Source organism: Prionailurus viverrinus, chromosome C2 (genome assembly GCF_022837055.1).
Source record: "Prionailurus viverrinus isolate Anna chromosome C2, UM_Priviv_1.0, whole genome shotgun sequence".
NCBI classification, from domain to species: Eukaryota; Metazoa; Chordata; class Mammalia; order Carnivora; family Felidae; genus Prionailurus; species Prionailurus viverrinus.
The window spans coordinates 78,595,193-78,623,004 of record NC_062569.1 but is presented as its reverse complement, the minus strand read 5'-3'; the positions used below and the strand labels follow the sequence as shown (position 1 = coordinate 78,623,004).

The 27,812-nt window shown below is 48.6% G+C and overlaps 1 protein-coding gene across 7 annotated transcripts in view; it reads right to left on the bottom strand.

The window, feature by feature from the left end:
- The window catches only part of ST6GAL1 (ST6 beta-galactoside alpha-2,6-sialyltransferase 1), a 120,837-nt gene that overhangs the window by 71,553 nt on the left and 21,472 nt on the right, over positions 1-27,812 (bottom strand). For 2 of the 7 annotated variants that reach the window (XM_047876351.1, XM_047876355.1), the window contains exon 2: positions 20,401-20,530. The exons of 4 other annotated variants lie outside the window; for them this stretch is intronic. The gene's annotated coding sequence lies outside the window, so the exon portion shown is untranslated. Of the gene's footprint in view, positions 1-17,766; positions 17,788-20,400; positions 20,531-27,812 lie in introns of those variants that run through there. One more of the 7 variants, XM_047876352.1, reaches the window with a different exon arrangement.

Genomic DNA, 27,812 nt, shown 5'->3' with positions numbered 1-27,812 from the left:
AGAGCCCTCTCCAGTACTTTCTTTGTGAGTCCTCCCCAGGTCTCTGTCTTCAAACTCCCTCCTTCTAAAGTCTGACAGGCATACTTTGGGGGTTCCCTCCTCCCTCCCCATTTTAGCCTCCTCTGGGGACCAGCTTCCAGAGCAGCCCAGAAATGCCCACGTCCCCAGGGGCCCAGCCTCAGCAGGACCTCTGTTAACACACAGACAATGCCTGCCTCCGTGTGGCCAGCCCCCTCTGGCATCTCCCTCAGACTCTACACCACATCTTTTAAGAAACATTTTTAAACTCAACATCTGTACAGAAACTTTGCACTCCACATTTACTTAAGTGCATGAGCCACCACGTGCTCGACAAGAATCTTAGTGCTTGGGATGCAACAGGGAATAAACCAGATGAAGATCACTGCCCTTAAAAAGGGCAGAGTGAAACACAAAAGCCCCATAAATGTAATAAATTATGTAGGATCTTAGAGGATACTAAGTGCTATGGGAAACAGAGCGGAGCGGAATGTGGAAAGGGAAGGATCAGAAGTGGCGGGTTGAGGCAAGTTTCCATTTTAAAAAGGTCAGAGAAGGGCTTATTGGGAAGGGAACATTCGAGCAAAGAAGTACAGGTAGTGAAGAGTGAGCCCCAGCGATATCTCAGGAAGAGCACGGGCAGGAGTGCACAGGTGAGCACTGGCCCAGATGCAAGGCACAAAGGGAAGGGGACAGAGGGAGGGGATCCCAGAGGAACAGAGACAGCCAGGTGGGAGGTGGAAGAGATCAGGTAGCACCTTACAGGTCATGGTGAGGACTCTGGCTGTCGTTCTAACTAAAAGTGAGAGCCACTCCAAGGGTTTGGCAAAAAAGATCAACTTTGACCTGACTCAGAGTTGCCAGGATAGCTCAGGCTGCAGTGTGTGGGGACAGGGGTCAAGGGTAAAAGCAAGCAGACCACTGGAGAGATCCGAGTGTGAGAGCGGGAGGCTGCAGTGGAGGTGGTGAGAAGGAATATATTTCAGGGTGCTTTGAAACTCAAGTTTGATGGATTTGATTTGGGTGTGAGAGAAAGGTCAAGGGCGATTCCAAGGCTTGGGTCCCAAGCAGCCGGAAGGATGGTGCTGCTCTGAGTGGAAAAGGGGAGATGAGAGGGAAGAGCAGAAGTCCAGTGTGGGGCAGTCCTGAGTTTGAGGTCAGACTGTCAAGTGGAGTGTAATAGGCCAGCCGACAGGAGACCAGAGGTCAGGAGAAAGGTCCAGGCTGGAGGTATAAATGGATCCTGTGGTCGAGTTGTTCTAGTGCAGCTGCATGGGTGTTTGCTCGCCAGCAAGAGTTCCTGGGTTTAAGCCGGCCTCTGGCACTGTTCAGCTGCGTGATCTCAAACAAGCTACCCAACTGCTCTGAGCGTGCCTCCTCGCCTGTACAGTGGAGGAAACCAAAGTACCTACCCCTTTGGGGTTCATGGGGCGGGGAGGGGGGTCGGAGAAGAGGCAATTCACGTTAACTACCCTGCACACAGAAATCAGCCTTCAGTGTATGTTAGCAATTATAACCCTCTCCCTCCCTCTCTCCCTTTCTTACTATCTTGCTAAGCCTGGTATCTTTGAGTTTTCCTTCTTTCTTACCCCAAATTCAACGCATTCCACTCCCCAAGGGCTCCTGGGTCACTTGTTCGTCCTGGTACCTCACTGTCCCCACGACAAGCCAATCAAACTAAATAGGAAACAAAGTTCCATTTCTACTCTCAAAACATGTCCTAAATCTGTCGCCATCTCTCTTTTCTCATTATTTCTCCTCTGAGCTCCCAATAAATGTTACGAACCCTCAACCTCAATGACTGCTCAAAGCAAATTAAAATACAATTTTAATTTGCTTGCATGTCCCTCTTCCCTTAAAACCGCAGGAATTTCAACCACCAAGTAATAATTAGCTCCATAACCCTGGAGCCTTGTGTTCAGTGCCCAGACCATGATAGGTATCCAATCAACATGTTGACCAAAAGAAAAAACAATTTTATTGGCTACTGTTACCCGCTAGACACTGAAATTAAGACACAATCACCACTACCTCCACATAAACTACAGTCCCTGCCTTTCAGGAGTTTTGAGAAACAAACTAAGTACACCCGAGGCAGAAAGTAAGCCAGCTGAATAAATGTAAGGAGACCATTATAAATGAAAGGGCAAGCTGTAGAATATTGACTTGATTTACATAAGGAACGCCAAGAAAAAGATACCATCTGGGCTAGATTAGAAATGAAGACAGATGGGCCGCCTGGGTGGCTCAGTCGGGTGAGCGTCCAACTTCGGCTCAGGTCATGATCTCACAGTTTGTGGGTTCGAGCCCCCCATCCGGCTCTGTGCTGACAGCTCGGAGCCTGAGAGTCTGCTTCAGATTCTGTGTCTTCCTCTCTCTCCACCCCTCCCTTGCTCACACTCTGTCTCTGTCTCTCAAAAAGGAGACAAAGAAAAAACAAACGAAGACAGAGACTATTATTGGAATGGCTGGCTATAACCAGAAGCCTTCAGGACAGAAAGATGGGATCAGGGCTTTCAAATAGAAGGTGGGGAAGTGAGACAGGCCACTGGGGCCTTCGCCAGTAGTCAGGGAGAGACAGGACAGTAAAGTGGAGAGCGCCCACTTCTAGACGGAGGCCAAAAAAGCTGCTGCAGGGAAAGATGGCTGATAGGTAGTCAAAAAGGGGAGTGTGACAGAGGACCCTCCATCTTGCCATGAGTGTGCGCATAACGTAGAGCCAAAAAGTAAAATCTGTTCAAGGAAAACAGGGCTTGAGCTGGAGAAAGCCCCCAGATTCCTTCGCCTCTCCTGGGGGATTTTTATTTCTCTAACACGGCAGATCTATCTACTAGAAGATGCGGTCTCCTTGTGTTCGGCACACAGAGGCGGGGGCTCAGACGGTCTCCTTATCCAAGTGAATACACACAGGTATCCCGTGGTCTCAAGCCCCAGGTTGATGAAATGACACACAGCTCACGCTCCCTTCTTCTCATTTCATCTTCCCAGCTGTCATCACTCAAGGGCAGTCAGATTCCTGGACCTCAACATCCTTGCCCCAGAGCCCAGCAGCGTGCACACATTTTTCAACACTCTTAGCCGGGATAGAGCCTCCCCGAGAGTCAGGAGTGACAGCAAATCGCTCTCTGCTGCAATCACCAAGACATGACTTGAGGAAGGTCATGGTTATCCACATTCATAAACGTTACAGATGACTTCAAACATGAATACAGGGATCAGCCATCCCTTTGAAGCACTCTGAACAAAGCTTTGCGCTCTGTCACCAGTCAGGGTAACCAATCCCTAACTTTCCTCCTCATCGAGAGAAGCAAAACTTCATATTATCCCAATGAGACACAGTAGCGTAGGCATAATAAGTTCTAATGTGTGATTCACACAGACACAGGTCTGAAGTCCAAGTCCGTTGCTTACTAGCTCTGTCACCTAGAGCAACTTAGCTGAATTCCCTGAGCCTCAGTTTATTCATCTGTAAAACAAGGATAGTGTTCCCTATATCACACGGCTGCTGAAAGGATTAAATGAGAAAAGATACATAAAGCACCAACACACAATCGGTGTTCAGAGTGGCAGCTATTATCATGGATCTTAGAAATCAAAGTATCCAAGGCAGTTATTCGGTAGGCTTCCATCATTTTTAGCAGGGTCTTAGAGATGCTCTTGGTCTCTAGGAAAGCCGGTGCTGAGTTTTGTCATCAATGCTGCGGTTAAAAACAGGACAGGGGTCAGGCTTTCCTCCAGGCTCTGATGAGACAACGTTCCCTATGGTCTATGATTTATATGCCCCCAAGATGGGCCTTAAGAACTTCAAAACAAAGGCACAACCCAGACATATAGAGAAGAGACAGACAACTGCCCACCATCAGTCCCCAAGGAAAATGAAGTATTCTGTGCCCTCATGGTAGGACCGAGAGTCTGGAGACTCAGCTACAGAGGAAACTGCAGAAGCTTCCCAGGGCCCAAAGCAGGGAGTGATGGCCCAGAGACAGCTTCTCACTTCGGCCTCTGCCATCCCTTCCTTCCTGCGTTCCCTCCCAGAGTCGGGATCCTTTCTGACTTTTGCACAGCTGCTCCACTCCACCTCCGCTGGTATATTAACATGAAGGACTCCTGGTGCGTGCATGCCCGGGGAAGATGCTGAGCGGCCACCGGGTCCTCGAGGAACTGACCAGCCCACCTGACACATGGTGTCACCACCAACTGCTCGATCACAAACAACAGGACTTCTGAAGGCAGCTCATTCCGTGTGCAGATCGTTCTCCGAGTCTAGAGTTTTAGAATGTAGACTCACTGATCCAGAATCTACTTCCCTTAACTTCTATCTTCAAGAGCTAGCTGTAGGACTAATGAGCCTTTAAAAGATGAAAACCTTTTCACGGTAAGCTACACTCTGAGTCAGTTCATGTCACAATACTCACAGCCACCATTTATAGGGGGCCAACCGTGAGCCACACCTAACAGGCAGGAGAGCACAACACCGTTTCCTAAACTTGCCAGATCCTAATATCATCCTGGGTATCTGTTTCATCCTCTGCTCCCGGAGCCCCACGCTAAGCAAGCTCAATCAACAGCTGGCACAGAACCTGGGAACTGCTCCTTCACCAAGAGCCCCAGGTGGTTCTTAGGACCACGCAGATTGGAGACGGGTGACCTAGTGGACCCAGCTGTGCCACCACTATCGTTGACTCGCTACGGGAGCTTGGGCAGCTTGTAGAACCTCTCTGAGCCCCAGTTAAGGATCTGTGATTTCAGAATGATAACAGCACGTGCCTGTAGGTATTCTGAGGAATAAACTAGATGTCTCAGCCCACAGCCTCTCAGCAGTGATGCCATTCCTGGTCCTAATGACCCTATGAAATTGCAACCCTAATGGAGCTTGAGTGTATTACGCTAAGTGAAAGAAGTCGGTCAGAGAAAGACAAATACCATACGACTTCACCCATATGCACATGAAACAAAACAAATGAACGAGGGAAAAAGAGACAAACCAAGAAACGGGCTCTTTACTGTAGAGAACTGATGGTTACCAGAGGGAGGTGGGTGGGGGGATTGGGTGAAATAGGTGAAGGGGGGGGCGCCTGGGTGGCTCAGTCGGTTGAGCGTCCGACTCCGGCCCAAGTCATGATCTCACGGTCCGTGGGTTCGAGCCCCGCATCGGGCTCTGTGCTGACAGCTCGGAGCCCGGAGCCTGTTTCAGATTCTGTGTCTCCCTCTCTCTCTGACCCTTCCCTGTTCACGCTTTGTCTCTCTCTGTCTCAAAAATAAATAAACATTAAAAAAAATTTAAAAAAAAAGAAATAGGTAAAGGGGATTAAGAGGGGGCACCTGGGTGTCTCAGTCAGTTAAGCAGCCGACTTCAGCTCAGGTCATGATCTCACGGGCTGTGGGTTCGATCCCCGCGTCAGGCTCTGTGCTGACAGAACCTGGAGCCTGCTTGCGATTCTGTGTCTCCCTCTCTCTCTGCCCCTCCCCTGATTGCTCTCTCTCTCTCTCTCCCTCTCAAAAATAATAAACACTGAAGGGGATTAAGAGTACACCTGTCATGATGAGCACCAGGTAACGTACGGAATTGTTAATTCACTATACTGTACACCCGAAACTAACATAACCCTGTTAACGATACCGAAAGTAAAATTTTTAAAAAGGGAAAAGTAAAAAATTAAATACATAAAAATAGCCACCCTAGTAGTTTTACTCAGTGCTACACAAGTCGCAGTTCAAGTGTCTGAGACCAGGATCTGAACTCAGATCTTATTGTCTTTAAAGCCTACGTGCCTACACCCAGCAGTAGGGGGAGGCAGAATTAAACAGGCAGGGGCACAAAAGGACCTGCATATCCAGGTCTGGCTCCAAATTCTTGCCTGGCCCCAGCTCATATTTCAGCCTCCGCAGCGGCCGGCAGGAGCTCTGGCCAGCAAGATGCCCCCAGTATCACAGTAAGGAAAGAAAAGTTTGCCTCGTACTTCCTGCTACCCCGGCTTCTACTCCTCTTCTGAGTACCACCCCGTCCCCTTCCTTTTGGGACCATCCAGAATCTGCACTCTTTCTCCAGGTCTGCACCCAGCCTTAAGGAGCCCCCCTCTTGGGAGGCAGGCTGGGTGGAGAATTTGAGAGGCTGGCCTGGGGACCAGGACACGCTGTGCCTCACGCTACAATTTCGAAGCTTTTGCAATGTTACTTCACCCCCGTGCCACCCCCTCTCGGCTGCAGGGCTCACCTGCACTAATGTCCTTGGCACAGTACCTGGCTCAATTAATCAATAGCACCACAGACTCGGCCTATCACCTCTCACTGAAGTCCTTGGACTTTGTACTTAATTAAAGTGGAGCCCACCTATGACTCACACATTAGCAAATAATTCATTCATGAGCCCCCATTCATTTTGTTCAAGTACAGGTGATACAGAAATAAACAGGGTCCAGCCCCTGCCCCTGAGGCCTCGGAGGAAGAGAAAGACCCATAAAATGATGGGTGTAAGCGCATGGAAGGCATTCAGAACTAAAGGCTGGGGTACCACCGACTCCACTAGAGGAAGTCAGGAATGGTAATGCTCCTCCTGGGCTCTGAAGGATGAATAGGAGTTTGCCAGGCAGAAAAAGGCATATCCAGAGAGAATGGTAGTCCAAAGGCTTAGCTATGAAAGAAGGCCCGTAGTAGTCACAGAATGGTGAGAAGCTATGAGGGGTGAGGGTACGAGGGCTGCAGTGATGGAAATGGGGTTCAGAATTATCTGCTCCAGACAGAAGTGTTTCTCGTCCCAATTTACCCAAGAAACTGGGACTGGCAGAGGTTTTCTAAGCAAGCAAGTGACATTATTATTTTCTCTAAGCTCAGTGTTGAGTTCCTGACACCAAAAAGGGGCTCTGATGGGGCAGGAGAGGTGAAGAGAAGCCATTTCAGTTGATAGAGGAGAAGGTGCCAGAGACTACCTTTCCTCACCCCTGCTCTGACCTGCAGCCCCACCAACCACCGACGTGGCAGATCCTGAACTTGAGTCAAGTCCCCACCGGAATGAGAATCTCCAGAAATGGGATATCCGTGTTCACAGAGTGATGGCAAGAGAGGAAGGTGAGAGCCACAGCTGGCACCGGCTGCAGAGGTAACCTACAGGCGAGCCGGGAAAATGTCCTTTTGTGTCTGGTGGCTCACGGCATCCCGAAACGAGGAGGACAGACCTCGGGTACTTCGCTGTTCTCTCCAAGGCTACTTTCCCATCCATTAAATGGAGATAAACCCCACATCAAAAACTCATTCCAAGGGTCTGTTTGTTTCTAGTGGCTAAGGGTCCATTTGTTTAATCTTGTGGAGGAGGGAGACGTCAGACTAAAAGACCTCAAATATAATGGGGCCCCTGGGGCACATGGGTGGCTCAGTTGGTTGAGCGTCCGACTCTTGATTTCGGCTCAGGCCGTGATCCCAGGGTTGTGGGATCAAGCCCTGAGTCAGGTTCCACACAGAGCGTGGAGCCTGCTTAAGATTCTTTCTCTCCCTTTCCACCTCCTCTCCCCTTCCCCACTCGTGTGCACTCTCTGTCTCTAAAACAAAGAAAATAAAATTGTCAAATACGATGGGCTCCACTATAGCACAGGATGGAATCAGCCCCCCCGAGACACACGCTGGGCTGTGGTCGATTCCTAGGAGAGGAATCTGATCAGTCCCTTCCAAGTTGCTTTCTGCCCTGCTGGGCTGTTTGCAGTTTCTGTCAGATCGGATCACATTTCCCACCTGAGCCAGGGGGCCCAGGAGAGCTGTGGGCCTTGCAGCCAGGAGTCTCAGAGGGCTCACATGACAGGCTGGCAGGGCGCAGCTGTTCCTGGCAAGGGCATCAATAATACAGGCCTTTTTCCGCAAACTCTGGCAAACAGTCTAACGTGACAAGTGAAAACATTGTGTCCAAATTCTCACTGGGGCTGAGGGCAGCAGAGGCCAAAATAACTCGCCTTTATCAGGGCTAAATCACCAAGTGAATCAGAGCTCTGCTGGGCTGGGGTGGCAGCCGGAGGAAGCTGCTGGTGATAAGTGCCAAGAAATGTAGGGGGAATGGTGGAGGAGGGAGCAGCAGGCAAGGTCCTTGCAGAGAACAAAATGCCTGTATTGCGTGAGTGCCTGTCCATGGAATGTTGCAGAAACCCAGGGGCACCCAGAAAGGAACCCGTGTGACTTGTTGGCTGGGGAGTGAACTGGGCCATGGATTGCATCTCAGCAACAGCCAAAAATCACTGCTACCACCACAGGCAGCCCAGAGACGACTGCAACAGGAGGCCTTATGAAGAGCGGGCCAACCGCCCTTCGTGAGCAGAGGGACTAGTGGGGTAGGGTTCAGCAGGATTTTGTCTCCTTTGTGCTGTATCAGCACCAAAAACGGGGCCTGGCATCAGCGCACTCCGTATGAATGACTGAGGAAAGGCGTGGTGTGGAGAAAGAACACGGGCTTTGGGCACAGGAGCACCGTCAGTAACCGAAAATTTAAGGAAGCCACTTGTTCTCTCTGAGCCTCAGTCTCCTCATCCGGTAAATGGGATAATGCGCCTGGAAAGATGCCTATAAGAATTAAAATAATGAATGTAAAAGCCCCTAAAATGATGCCTGGTAGGTAGCAGGTACTCAATAAACGGACTTCTCAGAATTAGACCGCAGCCTTCAAATACTTGGAGACCTGCAGTATCAGCTGTTTCCAATCCTTGGGGGGGGGGGGGGGGGGGGAGATTAGAAGAGATAATAAAAAGAATATAAAACAACAGAAGATGATGAATCAAAGGGAAGTACAGGGAGACCTCTAAGGTCACGCTGCCTGGGTGGCCTTGGTAAGTCAAATTTTCCGTGGGTCTCAGGACTCCCTATGGTTAGATGGGGATTGGGGTTGATCCGTATTCTTCAAACCATGCTCCAGGAACCACAGAGTCCGTGGAGACCCTGAAGGCCTGTCTTGGGGTAAGGAGGTGGGAGACAGTGGGCCCTAACACAGCTTCAGGAAGCTCCCCACTGAAGCTTCCACACTCTGTCCTGAGTCCTTTAAAAGTCAGTGCTTTGGGGGTTCCTGGGTGGCTCAGTTGGTTAAGCGTCCAGCTCTTGGCGTTGGCTCAGGTCATGATCTCACGATTCGTGGGATCGAGGCCCCTCTTCCGGCTCTGTGCTGGCAGTGTGGAGCCTGCTTGAGCGTCTCTCTCTCTCTGCCCCTGCCCACCCTCCCCCGACTCTCTCTCTCTCTAATGAACTTAAAAAAAAAAAAAAATTAAAAGTCAGTGCTTTGTCCAAAGTCACCAGGGTCCTCCCAACGACCAGTTCTCTCCAGGAACCTAGTCCAGGACTAGAGGAAGGCGAGGAAGGCACCTGGAGTGCAAAATCTCAGGGGCATGTGAGTCCAGGGTTGGCATCTGAGCATGAATGAGTGCCTCTTTAAATCTTGCACCTGAAGCATCTGGCTTGCCTGCCTACTACCAGCCCTAAGTCCCCAGCCCTTCTTCAGCTCCCCTGTTCGGCATTGGGCATTTCCCACTCTGGAAATCTCTCACCACTACCTTCCACGGCACTGCCTTCCGTGGTAGCGTTTTGCTTTCTGGCTCCCCTCCTTCCTCCTGGGCAAGAAGAGTGGAATAGAGAACTGGAGGGGAGGAGAGCATGGCAGGCAGAGAGGAGGGCACGGTGTGGGGAGGGGCCGGTGAAGCTGGTATTGAACACGCGGAGCGTGAGGGATTGGCTGAAGTGCATGAGGCAGGTCTGGACCCCAGGAGAAGAAGCTGGAACGGGGAGATTTTCTCCCCGCACTTGAGAGAATCTTCTCTCCGATCCACTTCTTCCTGCCTCACCCTACCGGCGCAGCTAAAGTCAGGTCCACATCACCTAATATCAGGGCCCTCGCAGTAGCCTCCCAAACCATGCCTGCCTCCCACCTCTCTCCACATACAAGACTGTGCTCCACATCCGGCTCTGGACAATTACGCCCCTCCTTAGAGACAAAATGGCGTCTTCCAAGTTTGCTCCACTAAGTCCAAATTCCTCACCCCCACCTCACCCGCAAGCCTCCGAGCCACACCCCACCACGTGCAAATGTGCCCCTAAGCTGTAGGTGACCCAAGGCACCACTACTCCCTGAACTCCCCCAAGCCCCCTGCTCTGACTGCTCGTGCTTTCTTCCCCCAGCGCATCCTCACCGTGCACCCCGATCCCACCCTATGGAATCTTTGCACTGTGAACAGCACACCCACTCTCCTCTCTTCCCAGATCCTGCATCCAGGCCTGTGAAAGTCTAGAGCCGTTTGCAGATGTTGGAGAGTACGCTTCCCTCTCTCTGCTCGGCCAGTATTTTCAGTACGTCACTATTGCACAAGCAAGGCCCTTGCCTTGTCCTCAGCAAAGAGCTACAGGGTGAAAAGCAAGCACCTTGCCCTGTAACCGCCATGAGACCCACACCTGCAGACAGGAGACACTGAACAGTGAAGCTTCAGTGGGAACATTGTGAGCCACAGAGAAACTGCCCTCTCCACAGTTTCTCTCTTTATTCCCCTTTGCACCTAGCCCAGCTGTGGCTCCAGCGGGCACTCGATAAATGCTAATTGAATTCATTAATTAGATCCTCCTGCTGGGAGAACGGAACTAACCCCAGAATGATTATGGAACATTTCCATAAAAAATAATTTTCTTGGGGCGCCTGGGTGGCTCAGTCGGTTGAGTGTCTGACTTCGGCTCAGGTCATGATCTCACAGTTTGTGAGTTCAAGCCCCACATCGGGCTCTGTGCTGACAGCTCAGAGCCTGGAGCCTGCTTCGGGTTCTGTGTCTCCCTCTCTCTCTGCTCCTCCCCTGTTCACACTCTGTCTCTCTCTCAAAAATAAATAAAGATTAAAAAAACATTTAAAAAAATAATAATTTTCTTGGGGCGCCTGGGTGGCTCAGTCAGTTGGGCATCCGACTTCGGCTCAGGTCATATTCTCATGGCACACGGGTTCAAGCCCTGCATCAGGCTCTGTGCTGAGCGCTCAGAGCCTGGAGCCTGCTTCGGATTCTGGGTCTCCCTCGCTCTCTCTCTGCCCCTGCCCCACTTGTGCTCTGTCTCTCGAAAATAAATACACATTAAAAATAATAATAATTTTCTTGCCTTTTCCATGTGAAGATGAACGACCCCTCCAATGATGAACATGTTCTAAAACTGGATGGTTGCACAACTCGGTACATTTACTAGAAGCCATCGAATTTACACTTAAAGGAAGTTAATTTCATGGAACATAAATTACACCTCAGTAAAAGTGTTTTTAAAATATCTGTGTGATGATCAAAACCACTGCGTTCAGATAAGTAATAAGCTGAGTAATGAGCACACTTAAAAACAAACAACAACAAAAACATAACCAGGCCCTCCCTGTAAGGTGTGGCTCTGAGCTAAGCCTTGGCCCCCGTGGGCCAGCAGCAGCTGTCAGTGGTTGGGTCCGGGGAACCTCCCAGGACAGTGTGGCTTGTTGGGGTGGGGAGAACACCAGGGCGGCCAGGCATCAGGTCAGCCTACAGTCAGGACAAGTGAACTGATCCTACAGAACATTCCACGTGGGCCTCTTCGGTGGATCAAGGCTAAAGAATCAGACCCAGGTCAGAAGCAGCGCCCTGAGGAAGTGTCTTCCGGCCTCAGACCGTGGCTCACTTACACGGCACCACTGAACTTCCTCCAGAGCAATTCCACAATCCACGATGTCACTCTCAGTTGTGTTATTATCTAATTAATATCTGTCTCTCTCTGTAGACCCTATGCTACGTGAGGTCAAGGATGTGGCTCTTGTGCTCACAGGGCCTATTACAGAAGCAGGCACATGGTAGAGGGTCATTAAAAAGTTGCTTGAGTACTAAGTAAGCGAATGGACACTCTTCACTGATGGAATCAGGACAAGGTACACACACGCCCACACACACACACACACACCCATTTTCTTTCAGCACAGCCCTGCCATTCAGCTGGATGGTTGGAAAGGGCCCCACGAAGAGGAGAGAGAACCAACGTGCTCTAGGGTAATTCACTACACCTGCCCCCACTGAGCCTCACAACGATCTAGATACTAGATATCGTTATTGCCCTATTGATAGCAGAAACTGGGGTTTTGCAATCAAAACCCAGATCTGTCAGGCCAGAAAGCCCCAGCTCTTTCCCAGTCATCTCTGAGGAGGGAGTGGGGGCAGGCAAGCTCAAGGTTATGACTGCACAGGCAGGTGGTTGAGAGTCTGAGGACCAGTGAGGACGGGTGCTTTCCCCAGGGTCAGGGCCTCCCACATCCTACCCCGCCAGCCTCTTCCCACAGTGTGTGTGAGCCAGTCCTGAGTGCACAGCAGGCTTGTAGAACAGAATTGTGTCTCCACAAGACTGTGGCTCCGAGCCTGAGCCTCACTCACACCTGGACAGCAGCCCATGGCCAGTGCAGGCCTCCAAGAAACTCTCCTTTCCGCCTAGGAAAGCACATCCCCCGCTATTCCATTTCCCACCGCAGCATCACAAAGTGCTGACGCCCCAGAGAACACCCACAGCATGCCCCCCACCACCACCGCCTCCCAAATGCTCCCAAAGGCACGGCCTGAGGCCCACAGTTTCACACAGTAAGGTGTGCATCACACAAGGTGCCGCCCACCCTTACTCCCAGATAGCAGAGCGCGAGGACTAGAAGGACGGACTTGTGCACTGTATGTTCACGAACTATAACTGAAATAAACATTTGAAAACAAGAAGACTTGGGTGTCAGGCCATCTGGGTTCAAGTCCCAACTGAGTCACCACTTACTAGCTATGAGACCTCCCATGCCTTCGTTTCCTCATGTGTCAAATGCGGTATTAACAGCACCAAACTCTTAGGGTTGTTGGGATGAATGAGGTAATGCATAGAAAGCACTTAGTACCTGGTGCATAATAAATGCTATAGGATTGTTAGCTGCCATTATTATTTTTCCCAGCATAGTAACGCTGCCTGTCCGTCTAGAAGTGAAAGAACAACATCAGGAGATGCTGAGCACAAGGAAGGCCTGAGGCCATGCAAGATTCCCTTGGCATTTCAGACCTCCACACACTGAGAAAATAGCCATCCTGGCCTAACTCCAGATGCTTCTTTATCTCAGCTGCCAGTAAGTACAGATGTTGGCATACCGGCACCGGGGAGGAACAGGGTGGAGAGAGAGAGCTTACCCCACAGCACAGTAAAAAAATCAACACTTACAGGCTGTTTGCTCATCTGCGGAAGGGGGCGGGGGGAACTTCCCTGGAAAAATATGCAGCTCTAGAAAATACCACTTTCCTGGAGCCACCCAGAATGATGAAGAAGGATCTCCGATAACTGGCTAACTAGGTCAAAGGACAAAGAAGTCAGGCTTCGGGGCAACTCCAGAAATGTGGGAGGGGGCTTGTCAGCACTAGGTCCTCTTGCTTCTCACATTTAAAGTTTGTTTATTTATTTATTTTGAAGGGAGTGGCAGAGAGAGAGAGAGAGAGAGAGAGAGAGAGAGAGAGAGAGAATCCCAAGCAGGCACCATGCTGTCAGCACAGAGCCCAGTGCGGGCTCGATCTCACTAACCATGAGACCATGACCTAGGTGGAAATCAAGAGTCCGACACTTAACCGACTGAGCCACCCAGGCGCCCCTCCTTCCTACATTTAAAAAGTATAGGGGCACCTGGGTGGCTCAGTCGGTTAAACGTCCGACTTCGGCTCAGGTCACGATCTCACTGTCCGTGGGTTCGAGCCCCGCGTCGGGCTCTGTGCTGACTGCTCAGAGCCTGGAGCCTGTTTCAGATTCTGTGTCTCCCTCTCTCTCTGACCCTCCCCCGTTCATGCTCTGTCTCCCTCTGTCTCAAAAATAAATAAATGTTAAAAAAAAAAAAGAAAAAAAAAGAAAGTATAGCCTGGGGTCTAAATTCACACAGCCAGACCTAAGGAGCAGAAAGGGTAAGAGACACACAACTAGCCATCAGAGAAATGCAAATTAAGACCATAATGAGACACGGTCCCCCATCTATCAAAAGAGCTAAAATAAAAATATGACCCTACCAAACACCGGCAAGGAGGTGGAGAAAGTGGATCTCTCCCACACTGCTGGTGGGAATGTTAAATGGTACAGTCACAGTTTGGCAGTTTCTTAAATAAATAAATAAATAAATAAATAAATAAATACACTTACCATACAACTCAGCAATTGCACTGCTGGGCACTTATCCCAGAAAAACAAAAATTTATGTCTACACGAAAACCTACACAAAATTGTTCACAGCAGCTTTATTTGTAATAGTCAAAAACTGGGAACAACCAAAATGTCCTTCCAAAGGTCGATAGTGAAACTGGTACATCCATACCATGGAATACCAGTCAGAAAAAAAAAAAAAAAAAAAAAAGAGCAAATTACTGATACATTCAACTACCTGGATGGGCCTGAAATGTATTATGATGACTGAAAACAAGCCAGTCTCAGAAGTTTGCATACTGTCCATCTCTGTTTACAGAACATTCTCAGAATGACAAAATTATAGAGAGGAAACACGGCGGGGGGGGGGGGGGCCACGGCAGTGGGACAGTGAAAGGGTGGCATGAGGGAGATCTTTCTGGTGAGAGAACAGCCCATCTCTTGATCGTAATAGCGGCTCTGCTAATCCACCCATGCGAGAAAATGACACACATTGTCCCAATCTCACGTTCCTGGTTTTGATATCGTGCTATAATCATGTAAGATGAAGCCACTGGAATAAACTAAATGAAGGATGCACTGGACCTCTCTGTACTATCTTTGCAACTCCTAGTGAATCTACAATTGTTTCAAAACAAAACATTAAAAAAAAAAAAAAAAAAAGCGCGCAGGCCATAAGCCCCGGCAACTGGGAGTCCAGCCCACATCCTTCTCCAAAATCCCAGTCATCCAATCAAATTACTTACAATTTTGCATGCAGCATGACATTCAATACGGCCATGCCTTTGCATGTACAAACTTCCACCCAGACTGCCCTCCCTCCACCTAGCTAACTTTTAATTTCCTTTACAAACCAATTCACATACGTTCACCTTCTAGAAGCTTCCCTGACTTCCTGTCCTAAGACTGCTCATCTTCCTTTGCACTTCCCTGTACGTACTCAACTAAATTGTAATTATTAGTTTACGTGTCATAGTCTCTCACGACATGCAAGCTTGGGAATTGGAAAATACATTTCCAAACATCTCCAATAAAGGATTTGTTTGTAGAGTGGACAAAGGGCTCGATTCAATCATAAGAAGACAAAGAAACAAATTCTATTTTTTTTTAAGTGAACAAAAGATTCTGCACAGACATTGCACCAAAGGAAACAGGCAGATGGCAAATAAGCACAAGAAAAGATGATCAGCAGCACTGATCTTTAAGGAAATGCGAATAAAATGACAAGATATCACCGCAAACCTAGCAGGATAGCTAAAATTAAAAAGGCTGCCCATACCAAGTGTTGGCAAGGAAATGGAGCACCTTGCCAGAGATAGTACAGAGAGGGTCCAGTGCCTCCTTCATTTAGTTTATTCCAGGTATTCTCAGGTAGTGCTGGGCGGGGCGGGGGGGGGGGGGGCAATGTAAGACGGCACTGCCACTCTAAGAAACAGTTTGGCAGCTTCTTAAAAAGTTCAACATACACCCGCCATCTGGCCCAGCCATCACACTCTTAGGTACTGATGCAAGAAAAAGAATCCATAGGTCCCCACAACATTTTTTCACAAATGCTTATAGGGGCTTTATTTTAATGGCCCCAAATTGGCAACAACCCAAATGTCTGTTAATAGATAAAAGGATAAACAGACAGTGGTATTTCCGTACAGCAGGACCCTATTCGGCAATAAAGGCATGTGAACCACTTCCGCACACGACGCGGACGAATGTCAAAATGATTAAGGAGGGCACTAACTGTGATGAGCACCGGGTGGCGTATGGAGGTCAGGAATCACTATATTGTACACCTGAAACTGACATTACACTGTATGTTTACTAACTGGAGTTGAGATAAAAACTTAAATTAAAACTTAAAAGCGATCATGCTGAGTGTAAGAAGAACACGCGCTGTGCTGTATGATGCTATTTACTTAAAGTTCTAGAAAACGCACGCGAATCTGCAGTGATGGAATGCAGATTAGGGGCTGCGTGGGGCTGGGAGGCAGGACAGAGAGAGGGGGAAGAGGGAAGGATAAGGTGAAGGAGGAAACTTTGAGTGCTGATGATTATGCTCATTAACTTGACTGTGCAGAGAATTTCATGACTGTAAACATGTGTCAAAACTCATCAAGTTGTGCAGTTTATTTTTTTTAATTTTTTTTTTATGTTTTATTTATTTTTGAGAGAGAGACAGAGCATGAACGGGGGAGGGTCAGAGAGAGAGGGAGGGAGACACAGAATCTGAAACAGGCTCCAGGCTCTGAGCTGTCAGCACAGAGCCTGATGCGGGGCTTGAACTCACAGACTGCGAGATCACGACCTGAGCCAAAGCTGGTCGCCCAACCGACTGAGCCACCCAGGCGCCCCCAAGTTGTGCAGTTTAAATAAATGCAGGTTGTTGTTAGGATTCAATAGAGCTGCAGGGAGAAAATCACAGGTACCATTTAACAGGCATCTACTTTGTGGGAAAAGCAGGACATAAATAATTATTAATCTTCACTCGTTTTACAGATGAGGAAACTGAGTCAGAAAAGCCAGGTAGTCGTGCAGCTATGGTCAAGCGAGGTTTACACCCAGTTCAAATGGCCTCAAAGCTGGGGCACTTTCCTCCGTATGGTGAGTTGTTCCGACAGTGGGGGAGCTTCCAGCAAGAAGCCAGAAATGATACACCTCGGCCTCAACAAGACCTCTAGGAAGGTTGACAACAGAGGAGGATGAAGAGCTGGCATCACAGAGATGCCAGGAGATCTTTGACATCATTGAGAGGACACCTTCTGGGTGGCCACTGCCACAAATTCCTCCACTAGCCAAACCCCGCCCATCACAGGTTTGGGGCCAGACAAGCCAAGGCAGGAAATGGGCTGTACCTGCCTCTGGGAACATTCTTCCCTGTGCAGCCAGAGTGGTTTGGTGTGAAAGACCCTGGCCAGACATTCAGCACAGACTCCAGCTCCACCTGTGTCACCGACAAGGCTCTTCCCCTTTCTGGGCCTCCGTTTCCTCAAATGGAAGATGTGAAGGCCCACCGACCAGCTTTCCAAGGACCTCTTTCAGCCCTGACTCGTGTTCTGAGCGCCCTGCTGAAGTGAGTTTTTCCTGCCTCTGGAACTGATCAGGTGCCACAAAGGAAAAGGATTCCTGATTATCTACAGAACTGTACACGCCACGCCTCCCTCAACCCCAGCCCCACAAAGACGCCTGTCCCACTCAGCAGTGCCTTCCCAGATCCCCCCCTCTGGCCACTCTGCCTCCTCCCCTCAGCGCTACCCTTCTGCAGGAATCTTCCCAAGACTCTGGCCCACCATTTGCTGCTTTGCTCCGCAGTTAGCAGGGGGAGCACTGAAGACTCAATTTTGGGGGGGTCTGGGAGCCCTGGGACACGCAGACCCTTGAGACAATTTCTCCCTTTAGAATTCTTGGAAATGGTGTATGGCTGTGGGCTAACAGACGTCGGGTACCGTGTCGATGTAGGAGGGCTCCTCCCCCGGTCCCCTGCCATACCAGTGCGCTCAAGGCCCAGCCAGGATCTCCCGACCGAACGGGCCACGAGATGTGGCTAGGCACCCAATTGGCTTTCGGTAACTACCTATGACACTGAAGTAAATCCCTCTTGCCAGAGGAATAATCACTTACCCAAACATGGAGGAAAACCGAGCACATCCACCTCAGTATGTTCGCCTGGCAAAAGCGCATGGAGCCCAGAGGCTGAGAGGGCCTCTGCTTCCAAATGACTCAGAGACCTGGGGCCACCACATGAGTGAGGGGAGGATGCTAAAGAATTCTATGGATGCTCCCAGCTTTGATGCTATCTTGCTGTAGAATGAAGAGTCCTTGGTATCTGAAAGGAACAGTGTGGCCTTTTGTCAAGCCCCAAGCACGCAGCTGCAGCTGCTCACATAGCCTCAGAGATGGAATGATGTACCCCGAGGGAAGGGACCCTGCCTGTTGGAACTGCATCAGCATCATCCGGAAACGCCCTCTCCTGGAGGCGAGCACTTGCTGTGAAAAGCATCCGCTAGAGCTGTGGAGTCACAGCAGGCTGAGTTTACATCTCTGTCGCCTGTGGGCCATGAAATCTTGGGCAAGTCTCTTTACCTCCACGAGAGACTCCATTTCCACATCTGCCTCGTGGGGATGGAAAAACCTATTATCCTGTTAGGCCACTGCAGAACTAAATGAGATTCCGCAGACAAGAGTACAAGCACAGTGCCTAGAGCCGTCACCGACCCTTTCCTGCCCTCCCTCGTACACACAGGTAAGTCCCCAGACTAGCATCTGCCCAGGTGGTTTCAGTGGAAAACCAAACCCCTGATGAGGAAGGGGACTTAACTGCAAGCACACCAGAGAAGCCCCACATGCACGAAGGCTATGGCAGCAGACGCACGGGAAGGGGTCTGAGAAAGGTGGAGGCAGGGACGGCCCCTGAGACCATCCACTACATCCCCTTAGCCATGGCACACAAGGGCTCAGTGATCAGGAGGCCTCCAGAGCCGTGCCCCATCCCACCAGCCTGGTTCCCCGCCTCCCCAGGAGGAGCACGTACCTTCCCATCGGCCACCCACCGCCAGTCACCAGCTGAGCGACCTGGCTTCTTAAAATAAGGGCTTCGGACCAAATGGCCTCTCCAGTCCTTCCCACCTTTCTAATTCTCTGAACTACGATTCTACAAAGTGAACTGGTGCCTAATTGATGCCCCACCTTCTCCCTATCCCCTTCCCCGGAATACATGGGGCACGGGTGGGGAGGCAGGGAGCCCAAAGGTTCCAGGAAAATAGAGGGAGAAGGGCAGAGGCTGGGGCTCCATTATGCTAATTTAATTAGCTCTAATCTGCCCACAGCAGGGCCTTGAAGAAAGAGGCTTTTGTTTCAATTTTTACATTTGGCAGGAAGTGCTCCTCCTCCTCCTCCTCCCCCCTCATACCCTCCTGTAGAATTTAAGAGTCAAAAGCTCTAATTTCAGTCCTGGCTCTCACATGTAGCCGTGCTGGGCCTTCCTTTTCACACTTCTTTGACCGACTCCTTGATTTTTCCAGGAAGGAAATATGCCCCAGATGTCCATGAGTAAATGGAGAGTTTTTATCTGCCCTTACAAAAGGGTGTCAGTAATTCACAGATTTCCCAAGAAGCGAGAGCCAAGGCGTGGGGAAAGGCCAGCAGACTTCTCTCCACTGAGAAACCAAAGGCTTACCAATCACATAAGCCCCCTCCCACGGGCAGGGAGCCTCACGACCGCCTCATGGGATGATTAGAACAGAAATCTCATCCGTTCATCCATTCTGCTAATGGATTCTGCTACTGAGCAGTACTCTCCGCAGGAGAGGAAGGACAAGGAAGATGCACAGGACAGTGACTTGCTTCATGCCTCCCAGCCTGTCGGTGGTAGAACGAGCAAGTAACCTGAATCTCCAAAACCAAAAAGCCCTGGTTTATAAAACTGGCTAACTTCGGCAGTGTAAACTTCCCCACCGTGGCCAATCTCTAGCTGTCAACAGTTTTTAACAAGCAGTTTGCAAAACTCCTGAATATTTAAAAATCAGCTCTCTGAGAGTGCCCAGACTAGCAGCAAATTCTCCGGGCTCCTAATTAAGGGTTCTTTCGGCCTCACCTCTCTACTTCCGTGCAGGGGGCGGCAACATGCCGTGGGGGCTGAAGGACTGAAGGAGTAACCTTAATGAAAATTATCTGAAGGACTGTCAGCAGCGGTAGGATTTCAGGCCTGTTTTATTCTCTTCCATGTCAGTATTTCTCCAGGTGTCCTATGAGCACATATTACCTTTACAATCAGAACATATCTAGGTAATTAGTCATTTTTTAGTGAGCTTAGCGGAATGCTTTGTATTAACCTCCTCACATCATTTTGGTCATTCTGTCTCCCTTGGGTGTGAGACAGAGAGAAAGAGAAAGTATCCTAAGAGCTCAAGCTCCCTCGCAGAACAGAGCAGGTGCCCCCTAAGTTAAGCCAGTCACGTGAATCCCGTGCAGTCTTACCTGGAGGATAAATTCATCCCCTCTGGAGTTCAAATTTCACCAGCAACTGAGAAAAACACAACTCCCCGTTAAGATTCCAAAAGCCCTGCTCGGAAAAATCAAAGCCTCTGCAGCCACCAAGTGACCTTGCCCCGCAACGGGCTGAGGTAGAAGCAGGTGGTTTATATTAGAAACAACTGCTCCTTCTCCCTTGAGCTTTAGAGGGAGAGGTTTCCAGCACCTCCAAAGAGGAGGCGTTCTGCCCTCTCTGTCCCCAAGCTGGGATTCAAGGGGTCTTACCTCACTGCTGGGACAGAGGCTGGGCACCAGGGTGTGGGCACACTCAAGGAGGCCAATTCATTTCAGCTGGGGCTCACTGCTTCTCTGTGGGCTGCTGGCCGCAAGCTCTGCACAATCGGCTCTACCTCACCTACAGAGGAAACACACACACACACACACACACACACACACACACACACGCACACACAGAAAAGTTGCCGACAAAGCACCAGAAGCGCATATGTTAACACATGCAGGAGGGCTAGCCCCCTTCCTCCTCCCACTCCTGGCCCTGGTCACTCGTGACACCTCAGAGCCCCTTCCAGAACTACAGCCCCACCTGAAACAGCCAGGCACCTTTCCAGGACCCAAACTGCCCATCTATTCACCCAGACCTACCCCTTCGGGGGCTGTGCAATTTCACTGAGCTCTAGATGAAGCAAAGCAAATTCTACCACAGTCACTTAATCCTGTGCTACTTGCTATTATTAGTAAGAAAAGCAAGAAAAAGAAAAGTACAGTTCTGGCCCCAAGTCTCGTGTTTAGATAAGGCTTATGGATACCTGATTTCAATCAACGAACACATCCAACTTGCTCACAGTCTCCCTTTGACCCACAGTATGTTGTTTGGAATGTTACGAATGTGAATTCAATTCCCAATTTATTTTGAGAGCATTTTTAACGGAAACTAAATTTTCAGTCCATATATTATTATAGCTGTCTGGGTGAACAGCATGTTTTTCAAGCAATTGTTTTTTTTCCCAGGATCAAAGAAATTTGTGTTTAATCTAGAGACTTCAGAAAATATAATTAAGTCAACAGAAGGAAAAAAATTACCTATTCCTCTCCACCCAAGATAACTACAGATAACACACTCTTCCTGGTTTTATTTGGTTATCCAGATCTTTCACAAAGCTGCAATAAAGCTAGGCATGACTTGGTTCTGTGTCATCAGCGTTCTCCTGCAGCCCCATTGTAACAGTGATATAACTTGCACCTATGTGGCTATAAATGTTACCCCACCCCCAAAGGCTGGCCATCTCCAATGTTTTTATGGTAATTACAAAGAGTGCTTAAAAGTAAATCTTTGGGGAAATCCAAGGTTATTTCCTTAAGGCCCGGTCAAAGAGTTTCCAAATATCTCATCTTGGAATGCTGCCTCCAGGACTTCTGTGCCATATAAGCTGCTCTCAGCCATGGAGAAGGGTGCCCATTCCTCCCCTGCTCCTTCCCCAGGGCCGCCTGGCCCCTCCCTCACCCACATCCTGGCTCACCACGGGTAACACTGGCAGTGGAAATGAGAGTGGAGTGCCAACCGTGTGGATTCTCACTTTTCATGTTCACATTCAGCTTAGCCCAAATAGAAGATAAGACCTACTGATAAAATGCACTCCCCTAATCAAGCCTGGGGAGGGGGTACCTGAGTGAGAACGGTAAGGAGCAAAAGGTGGGAAACCCCCTGAGGGACAGAGACGAGTGGTAACACACAAGCATGGTGTCCAGGGGGAAGAGACCCTGAGATGCCATGAGAAACAACAGTCATCCCCATGAGACTTCAGACACTGATAGGAAGTTTCATCATCAGATGAAAGTGAAGATGAAATGAGCCATGGAGGGGGTGGAAATGCCAAGGTCCCACAAAGGCTCAGGGCAGAGCAGAGCAAAGGACAAAGGCATCAGCTGACATGGAAAAATAAAAAGTCACTTGCAGCATATGGGCACTTTGCTGCTGTCTGTAATTAATGCTGACAAAACAGCAGGAGCCAAAGTCTCCGTGGGGAGACTGGGTCAGGCTGGGACGAGATCTCTACCTGCAAACCGCAGCTGAGCTGGTGGCCACCTGGGAGCCTGCTGGTAATGAGCCTTCCCCAGGGAACAAAAGCAAGGGGCTCCCAGGGCTGGTGGACTCTGGGGCTGCTGACTCACCTACCCTCTTCCCAGGAGGGAGGCCCCCCTCCCCATCTCTAGCTAGACTCTCTTACCCCGCCTTTTGCTCCAGGCCAAACCTTCACCGAGACAGGGATAGTTCACCCCATCATCTGTCCAAACAGACTTCCTGGATTTCTGCGGCCCTGTGACCTAGGCAAAGACCCTGAGAAGCCTAGTCTCGTGCCCCTTCCCAGCTGATCAGCACCCCCTTCCTCTCCACCCCATGCACCTGCACCCCAGTCACGGCAATCTGCCGACTGATGAGGGAATGTGGGGGCTCCAATAATGCTACTTAAATCCTTTTTCAGATGGCTTGCAGACCTCCAGTACTGTTCAAATGCTCAAGTCATTCTGCCAGGTCTTCCTGCTACCCAACCCACACTCACACCTGGGCAGTCCCCGGATGGACACAGGGTGGAACTTTGACTCAAAAGCAACTCACCCATAAGGGTGCTGGACCAATCAGTAACGGTGACCAAAGGCTACAGTCAGCTCACGGGGAATCGTAGGGCTAGAAGAAGTGAATGCCATGCACAAGACCAAGTGATGGGGCCGTGGGGCCCTGCAGAAGGAGAGGAAGCTGGCCCACAAAGAGAGGGCAGAGGCCCAGAGAGAGGCAGACAGGAAACTGTGCAGGTCCAGAGAGAGCAGATGCTTGGTGACGTTCAAGAGACTGCAAAGCTCATCTATACTTCCTACTTTTTCTTCCTATAAGCATCCCCCGAATCCCCTCCATAAACCCCTGAAGAGCTAGGTTTAGATAGGCTCTGGGGTCCCAGCTGACTCCGGCTCACTGAAGTCTTTCAGGGCCATGACTGAAAGCAGAGGGGCACTCCCAGCATCACCCAGTGCATGGCTTTGTAGTCGGGCTTTGGCCATCCATTGTGGCTACTCAAAGCCTTTTTTTTCCCCAGCTTCCTTCCCAAGTTTACGACTAGGTTTCTGATAGATGAGGCAACTAGATGGGCCAGTCTTAGACTGCAAGTACAACTTGTTCTTAGCAGAAACATGAGAAATAAACAATTACAACAGTAATAACAAGAGCTTTTTCTATTTGAAGGCTTTTCTATTAAGTGGCTCATACTAACTCCTATCACCCTACCAGTGTGATCCATTCAGCTGGCCACAGAGTCCCCATGTCCCTCGAGCCACCTGTATACACATGTGCTTCCTCACAGTGTTAATACATTGAATTCATGCCCCACTGTAATCTGTGTGTCTTCCACTCCCTGCTCCCTGCTCAAATCCCACATGAATCACTGGCTTAATATCTGGATTTGGTTTCACTGCTTTTGTCCCTCGGCCTAACCAGCCAAAGTTTGCCTCCAAAACTTCCTCGTGCTAGAGGCCTCTACTCTGCTCTATCGCTCCCTGCCCTCACTCCTGCCTGCACTGTTCCCCGACCTTACAGCCCCTGGCACCTCCTCAGCCAAGGCCCTCGGTCAGCCCGGAAGCCTCAGAAGATGATTCTAAGGAAGAAAGCAGAGAAATGAGACGCTGCCTTGGCCTCACTGACTCCCTCATGCTGCATGCAGGTGTTTCCTTTCAGATGTACAACGTGTGGGCGCTGACCACAGACCATAAACCAGGATTTAGAGAGCCCACCAAGAACCAAAGAAGTTCATAAAATGAGCCAAGAACATACACCTTAAGAATTTCATGGCCCAGCATCCTCCAGGCAAGGATCATTACTAATGGGCTTGGTTCTGAGTCAGAGAATGGGTCAGCCTATCCCAGGGGTAGGCTGGGCCCAAGTCCCTGGCTTAAATGCATGATCATCATAAGGCACACAGGAGCCCTGGAGTAAAAGATAACCCTGTGAACCCTCCATCCATTATTCCACATTATCTGGAAAGCGAGCGACCGAGCGACCGTTCCAATTGTTTGGATATGGAAGCTAAATTAGCTAAGAGCTTTGATTGATCCACACACATAAAACTTTCCAGGATCTGGGTCTCGACCCATTTGCTGAGCTCTGCGGTCAGATCAGAAGACACAGCACCCAAAACGCAAGAAGAATTTCTGCTAAAATCAGAAGACTTCCTGGTGTATTTCTGCCTTCTCCTTCCCTCCCGAGCTCTTGTTTCTTCTGGATGGTTCATCTGTGGGGCCCGGACCCGACATTACAGGGCTCCTGTACTAGACCAAGGGTTAACCACAATAGTCCTCTATTTTTTTTTTTTTTACTTAAATGTTTTTAGCAACTACTACGTGCCAAGCACTTAATATACTAATTTATTCATTTATTCCTCACACAACCCTATGAGGCAAGGAGTGTTTTCTCCATTTTATTTTTTTTTTAATGTTCTTATTTATTTTGGAGAGAGAGAAGGAGAGAGAGACAGAGGGTGAGTGGGGGAGGGGCAGAGAGAGAGGGAGACAGAGAAACCGAAGCAGTCTCCAGGCTCCGAGCTGTCAGCACAGAGCCCGACGCGGGGGCTTGAACTCGTGAGCCACGAGATCATGACCTGAACTGAAGTCGTATGCTCAACCGACGGAGTGCCCCAGATGCCCGTTTTTTCCATTTTCAGAGGAGGAAAAGGGCTGAAGGAACTAGGCCGGGCCCAAAGCTGGTAAGTGACCAAGACAGAATTCCACACACCGGCCTGCCTCCCCAAGCTCTCTCATCAAAAGCTGAAATTAAACATGAGTTGAGCACTGAATACACGGGTTCTGACAAGAAAAGAAAATGCGTAAAGAATTCCTTTTCAAAGAATCAGAAAAAGGAAGGTCCTCTGCCACTGCCATGTGCAAAACACCCATTCATTCTTGTTGTTAACACATCGACAGCGAACAACCCTTCAGTTCTGACTGTGCCTATTTGAGCTGCCGGTGTGGATATACAGGGAAAGGCTTGAGACTATTTTAGTGTCAGAGCGATACCCACACATGATTTTAGGCCCTCCCCCAGCCCCCCAGCCCCGTAATCTTTGCCACCCAAACGCTATGACTTTCAGCTCTTTTACCTAATTCTAGAGTGAGCTCAGTATATATCTAAATAGCATGCTTATATGGCATTTTCTGTCATTGCTAGATATTATTCATTACTTCCGACTACAAAAAATGAGAATTTAGCTTGCTTTTATCCCATGTACCTCATCTACTTCTTCTAATACAGTTATACCATTTTTTATTAAGTCGACACTAGAAGATATATTATCATGACCAGATAAATGACTGTTCACAGCCAGGCTCTGTGGTGTGTTATGATTCATTTCTTTCATGTACATTCCTCAGCTGTCATTTCTGGAGGCCATTATTGTCTGTTTATTTGTTTAATCTTCTGTGTACCTATCACTAATTCAGTCCTCAACTTTCCAACTTCTTTGTGTTTTTTTTTTTTCTTGATGCTCTCCCTTCTGGAATCTTCTGTCCTCCTACTCCAACTTGAACCGGTTGCTCTCTGAGCTTAAAGGAAGACTCCATTTCTCCTGTCTTAAATACCCCCTAATCTTGAAGGAACACATCTAGAGGAGCTTCCTCAGAAAGGATGTATAGGAGGTAAAAGAATTGAGTTTTCTCACATCTGAAATGCCATTATTCCTCCCTCACGTTTGATTAATAATTTGCCTGACTATAAATGCTCAGTAGGATATAAATCCCTCTCAGAACCTTAAAGGTACAGCTCCATTCATTGCCTTCCAGCTTCCAGTGTTGCCGTAGAATCTATTTCTTATATGTATTCTTATTCTTATTTTTATTCTATTTCTTATTCTTATTTGTAAGATTTCTATTCTTATATGTAATTACTTTGGGATTTTTTTTTTTTTTTGCTTGTGTCTTCAAGCTTTGCTTCTGGTTTATGTGGGTTTTTTTTTTTTTTTCCACAATGACGTGCTTTGATGCATGTCTTTTTTCATTCACAGCACTAGGCTCTCAAGCGAGTTTTTTCATCTAGAAGCCTATGTTCCTCAGTTCTCAGAGTTTTCCTTGTATTATTTCTTCGATAACTCTTTCTCTCTGTTGTCTCTAATCTTCTTTTGTATGTCCTCCTATTCAGATGTTGAACTTCTCCGAATGATCCTTTCTTATTTTTCATTCCATAGCCCTTTTTAATTTTTTTTTTTTTTTTTTTTTTGGTTTCTAGCCTTTCTCCAAGATCTCTTCAACTTGTATTCCAAATAGTCTACTGACTCGTTGATTTCTGTCATACTTTTAATTTCCAAGAGTTCTTTGTTAGTCTCTGAATATTCCTTTTGTTGCACCCCCGTCTTTATGTTATCACTGTGCTATCTTCACGGACACCAGTACTTAACGGTTTTGGTAAAATCTGCTTCTCTCCCTGCTCTGTCTCTATGTCTTGCGAGTTTCCTTTCATGTGGTCGTTGTTCGTCTCTTTTGTTTTCTGTGATTTAGGTTTTGAGCTTTTTTCAATGTCTGGTGATCCTCAGTGGTCTTTTTAAATTTACAAGTGAGACACTAAAGGGACCGGAAGCTCCACTTACATAGACAGAACTCTTACCACCAGAGGGCTGAGAGTAAGAACGCTAAGTATCAATATCTATAGGCCTTTTCTCTTGGGCCGTTAAGTTTATGCAGAGAGGTCTCGTGACCAAGGAAAAGGAGGTCTACTCCTAGCTTGCCAGCACTGTGAGAACCAGCAACAACAAAAATGTTGGGGAGGGGTGGTCTCACTCTTCAGTAGGTAGACTTTTATTCATTCCCTCTGTTTCAGGAAGGCATCTCACGCATGCCAGACTCGGCTTGGCCTGCTGTGCCTAATCTTAATTAGGTCTTAAAACTGAGCTTGTTCTTGGAAAGATCCTTAAAAGAAATTTTAGTTACCAGGGAAAGAAAGAAAAAAACAACAACAAACTTGTTTTCCACAGAGTTTCCAAGGCCAGACATTTAGGAAAGCATTAACTACGGTTCACAATCACTTATCAGGAATCTTTGGAGGCCAGATAAGTGTTGGAATTCGGAATGCTTCATATTTTGGAAAAGTGCTGCGTTCCCTAAACTATATACTGCGTAACACCCACAGCAAGGGCAGGGCAGCTCCTCATAATAATGCGGATTCATGTTTCTGCAGCAAAACAAATGGATGCTTATTCTAAGTAGGTTAAATAAAGATTTATAAATAGCTGCACATTAGTCCAGACAGGTTTCGCCACCAAATGGGTTAAAAATAAAACTTGGTTTTCCCAGACGTTTGGATTTGGAAATCACAGATAAGAGACTGTATATGCATTTCCTATGCGCCTCCCACACCTCTAGTCACACATGGGGCATTTTCACAGGGATTTTGTCAGGCTGTGGGGCTTCCCTCTTGCAATGAGATATGAAAAAAATGAGGCAAGGTGGAATGTGGGGTGGGGGGAGGCCAGGTTCAACAGGGAGAGCGTCTAACGGCACAGTCACTTAGAAAGCGTGAGTCCCAGTTCTGTGCTAGCAAGCTCTGTTACTTTGAAAATGTTACTTAACCGCTCTGAGCCTCATCTCTAAATTGTGGGTTATTCCAACTAATTTTGAAGTGGTGTTGTGAAGATGAAGTTAAATTCACC